Here is a 5,699-nt window from a genome sequence, read left to right as displayed (position 1 = left end):
CTCTTCTCAGGAATTGATGGTTCTATGATCGTACCACCCCGCTCTATTTTATTCCGTGAGTATAAATGTGAAACTTAGAAGTGTTGCTAAATAGCGGCTGAATCGATCGAAGGGTATATCCCGTCTCTCTGTGCTTTATCTCGTCTGCTGCATCACCGCCCTAAAATGTACTGCACTGAGTAGGCTACATCGTATATAAACGAATACATTCTGAGAATATTCTAGGCCCAGTCTGTAACTTTTCGTGTCAACAAAAGATTGCGTTTGCATTGCTGTAGCCCCCCCCCCCCCCCCCCCCCCTTATTATAGTCCGTTTGATCTTAGTTGGTCACTGAGTGTCGAGCATAATCATGAATCTTCGCCCCCGAAAATCCACATTTTGCACGAACATACTTATACACTTTATAAACTATTGTGACATCTATTCGGTCTAATATCTAACTGTTTGCATGCGATGATACCCAAATCATTTGGTCGCTTGAAACATTAAAACGTACCGCGGATCACTGTGTAACACACCTATTCAGTGTTGAGAGAGATCTCGGATAACTTTAAAAACTTGTTCCCTCAAAGTCGAAGCAAAAGCTGAATCGGACTCCACTGTACAAGATAACAAGTCGCGTGAAGCGATATGAAAACACTAAGTCAATGTGTCGGCATGAAACTAAATGATCAACATCATAAACCAGTCTTCGCCGTGACTACATTTTGATAGTCTCGACTAAACATACCCGAAGACAGAGACGGGCCACGCTCGTCTCCGCGAAGAATGCAAACCGTAGTACTTACTTAATTGACCTATTTTCTTAAATTTTAAGCACATTCTAAGAGCAAACATGACATATCTACATATTGTTTTGATTCAGGAAAAGATGAAGAATACAATGCCATCGTTTGTAAATCTGTAAGTAAAAATTCTGTTTAAATGACAGCTTTAATGAGCAAACTAATGAACTAATTTTAAGGCTTCCGAGCTGAAATGCAATCCCATAGTCCGGACGTCGTCAAAGATTGCTTGACCAAAATGTCAATCAATTTTCTTACAAAATAAAAGCGTGTCACAGTTCCGCCTCAGCTTTCACAAAAAGCCGGATATGACGTCATCAAAGACATTTATCAAAAGAATGAAAAAAACAACGTCTGGGGAAATCATACCCAGGAACTTTTGTGTGAAATTTCATAAAGATCGGTCCAATAGTTTTCTCTGAATTGCTCTACTCACCCACACACACACACACACACACACACACAGTACAGACACACACACATACACACCACACCCTCGTCTCGAAAACTTGACTAAATGTAAAAAGTGTTCTGGAAAGCCTGCGTGGTTCACCGATAGAACATCCGCCGTGCGTCACTTACCTTCGTTTGAAATTCGTCTGAATCGAAAGTATCATGGCTGCAGAGAAAGTCCGTGCACAGGGACTTGCCGGACACCATGGAGGCATCTTGCTTTCCTTCAAGTTCGTAGAAAATATAACCATTGGAAAGCGGTCCTCTCTCCCCCTCTCTCTCTCTCTCTCTCTCTCTCTCTCTCTCTCTCTCTCTCTCTCTCTCTCACACACAAACGCGCGCCGAATCACACACACACACACACACACTGTTCGCACGAACATACCAATATTACAACCGGCCAGGAAAAAATAAACACACACACACACACACATGCGCAGACACACACACACACACGTACACACACACACACACACACGTACACACACACACACACACGTACACACACACACAGACACAGACACACACATATTTCTTCTTCAAGCAGGACCAGCTCCAACACTCCAAGACGCGCGCTGTACGTGTACTGGCGTCACTTCACTCCCTTCAACTCACTTCGTTGTGACCGATTGTCAAATGCCATGGACTCCAAAGGCAAACATTCTGATCTTTCCTCCGATGACATTATGTCTTTTCTTTTTTGGAACGAAGGCAGGTATTGGAAGAAGATGATGCAAATGTACTTTCAGAGACTGACTCAGTCACTTTGAACGCGTCGATCTGCCATGCAGCCCTGCGATTCGATTCACACATAAAGAGGACACGGTCTGGCAATCCTGCACCAATATAGCATAAATTGTCCCGCTTTCTTACTTTTTCCATGTACAGATAAGACCTATATTTTCTTCCCTTTGTATGTGAAATCGAATCATTTCACCATCAAGTCTTTGACGTTCACGGTTATTCTCTCATTCCAGCACCGCAATGTTGCCAAAATAATTATGACGGCATTCTTGGAAGATGAGTAGACCGTAAAAATAAAACCTGACTGGTTGGAACCATGTTTCTAAATAAAGACCCACGGTTCGAAACAAGTGAAGTGTTAAGTCGACGGTGTGAAACTGGATCGAAGCAGCTCTTTCATCAGTTAGACCAGCGCATGGCCAAGCAACGTAAAAACTTAATGGCGTCGCGTGTGCACGCACGCCCTCCAGCAAAAGATACTACGCAGCCTTTCTTGCTGCCAAAGTTATATTTATGACATTATCATAAAACAAAGATTAGCACCTGAAACATTGTTTATTTTGCCCTCAAAATCCGTGTGATTTAGAAAGGGTGGTCATTGTATGTTGATCTGTGAGACGCTAGAACAAGGCAGGGGTCAACAGTTGTTGTTTTTTTAAATGCCTCAGCACTGTCTTCTCTCGGTGTTCAGTCTCTGATTTCAAAATAAAATATACAAAACTATTCAAACAAAATTCCTATGATAAATAAAACCAACAAGCCAATCTTCAATGAAACTAGGAATGTCATCAAAAACACGTAAGAACTGGTGTGTTGTGACTCCGCTTTTATAGTGCGTTATACTGAAGGGCACAAGTGAGCTGTATACATGTGTATCAGTGCATGGAAGATAAAGTTACGAGACGAAGTAAGAAAACTGTTGCATATTCCAAAGGAAGTTAACTAAATTTGGGGCACAATAAAAAGTGTCCTCAAGCAAAGTGAATTTAAATTTTTCCTGAGCGTTTTGTTTGTTTTTTTGTTTGCAGAATTGAAAAAACTACAACACATTGCTGTACTGAGTAAACACACATTGTTTATGCTGTAAATGACCACATAACTGTTAGATTCCCTTGATGTGTGGTACCAAAACGGCAAAAGCATGATTAAATGTAGGAATTTTCATACCGATTTATCAGCCCCAAACAGCTAAACGTTTGCACTTCTTTGCACCCTCGACAATTATCATTCATCACACTCAAATACCGGGCACCGCTTCTATTAGAATTTTGAGATTTTTTAATGACCGAACTCATTTATAAATATGTTTAGCTTCCACGCTGAAATGCAATCCAACAGTCCGGGCTTCGTCGAAGATTGCTTTACCAACACTTCAATAAATTTGAGTCAAAAATTACGTCAGTCACAATTAAAAGTGCGGCCTCAACTCTTGCAAAAAAAAGCCGGATATTACGTCATCAAAAACATGAATCGAACAAAATTAATGTGCGGTGATATGATCTGGGAGAACTTCTATGTAAAGTTTCATAAAGATCTGTCGAGCAGCTTTTCTGGAAAGGGTCTACAAACACACACACACACACACACGCACACCACTACCCTCGTCTCGATTCCCGGTCTAAGTTCACACATTTATAGTGCCAACATGGACTTTTTACAGTCAAGGATGTAAACAGAAATATACAGCTTTTTATTGATGATCAGTACTGTAAAAACGGAGAAAATGATATCCAAGGGAGACAATCAGCTTGTCTCCCTAGCCTGAGCACTAATATATATTCTTTGTGTCATTCATGATGTTGCAAGTGCCTACGTGAACTTTTTATGACAGTCAACGGTGTGAACAGAAAAATACAGCTTTTCAGTGCTTCTTTGATTGATGATCAGTATCTGGATGCCTAAAAAGTAGTCTTCACATTTAAGTTTTAAGCCAGCTAATAAAAAACGCTCGCGCTGGACCCGAGTACTCTTCAGACTGGCTCGCTCCCCCAGTATGAACGTTTTTGTCTTGTGCACGTTTAAGACCAAGTGATTGCTCTGTGTGAATTACAGGCATTCCCTTTGCTATATAAATACATTGCATGCGAGCCGAGGATGTGCGTGGTGACTGGCCTTTCTCTTTTATTTGATCACAGTGAAAAATATACTGCCGACCCTCTTCATAACTTAACAATATAAATGTTTGGAATGCCTGTGGTGTGAATGTTGGTTTCTGAAATTAAACTTGAGCGATTGTTCTGTGTGTGCTGATCTCTACAATCGTAAACGAGTGGCTGGTCTCGGGATCCAACATCTGAGAAAAGTTCCTCATAATATGTTTAATACGGAGTGTTTATTCTGTGCAGGTGTTGCTCTTTATAATTATCAGCACGCGAACTGGCACACGCAGCGTATGTGTGCTCAGGCCGGCCCAGTGTGACTCTCGGGGTTAGCTGTGTAGTGTAATAATAGACCAAATCCCCAGACTGCTGAGTCACATTGGGCCGGTGTAACACGAGAAAATTACTCCCACGAGATTTTTACTCCGGAGTAAACATTTCGTACGAAAAAGTTACTCCCTTTACGAAAAAAGCACTCCCCCATTGCACGAGAAAATTACTCCCCAAGACAGGTGAGTTCCGAGTAAACATTTCGTTCAAAAATGTTACTCCCCTGACGAATAAATAACGAATAAATTACTTCACCCCAACACGAGCAATTTAACTTCCCATGCCAGGTGTACGAAATTTTTACTCCCTTGTCCCCTGTTAGTCTTGGTGGTGGAAGGGGTGGAAGGAGGGTAGCGCGACATTCGTGTGCGCGAGATCACTTACTGGCATTATCCCTTCGCCCGCATCCCATTTTTGCGTACGCGATTTTTACTGGAAGTAAAAAGAATGGGGAGTACAAATTTCGTTGAGGGAGTAATTTTTTCGTGCCTTGGGGAGTTCTTTTCTCGTACGAAAAGTGTACTCGGAGTAAGAATTTCGTACGAAATATTTACTCCGGAGTAAATTTTTCGTGGAGTAAAAATTTCGTGTTACACCGGCCTGTTTGTGTGTGCGTGTGATGATGCGGGAAATAACTAGCGCATTAACGCGCAAAGCCTGGTGTCTCAAACCACCCGCTGGCTGGCTGTTCTATCAGGCTGCCTGGCTGGCTGTTGCTCCGTGTGAATTCCTCCCACCGCCAAGTCGTTTTTGTGGTTTATTTCGCATTTAGGTCCCAGGTAACATTATGAAGTTTTAATACGATCAATCGGACCTATTATCAAGTTAGTGTATCAACTTTTGAACGAACTGCGCCCAGTAGTTTCCCAGCAATAAGCTGTTAAGTCGAGACAGACACACACACAGACACACAATTAAAGTCTGTTGAGCCCAAGTACTAGCGTACTCGGGGATAAGTCTTTCTTGCATATAATTGTATGTGCATACAAATGCAGTATTCATTTACTTTTTTTTTTATATCCAGTTTAAGTCACAGTGTGTGTGTGTGTGTGTGCGAGTGAATGTTTGAGAAGTAATTAAATTGAACTTTATTTTCTAAGGGTGACAGATTATGCACACAAACATCTGATTTTTATCACAGAGAGAGAGAGAGAGAGAGAGAGAGAGAGAGAGAGAGAGAGAGAGAGAGAGAGAGAGAGAGAGAGAGAGAGAGAGCTTTATTGACCATGTGATTCATCAATCAAGAGTGACCTTTTTGAAGATATAAAAACACACACAAACTCAATG

The sequence above is a fragment of the Littorina saxatilis genome, linkage group LG10 (assembly GCF_037325665.1).
Source record: "Littorina saxatilis isolate snail1 linkage group LG10, US_GU_Lsax_2.0, whole genome shotgun sequence".
NCBI classification, from domain to species: domain Eukaryota; kingdom Metazoa; phylum Mollusca; class Gastropoda; order Littorinimorpha; family Littorinidae; genus Littorina; species Littorina saxatilis.
This window is presented reverse-complemented; position numbering follows the sequence as displayed.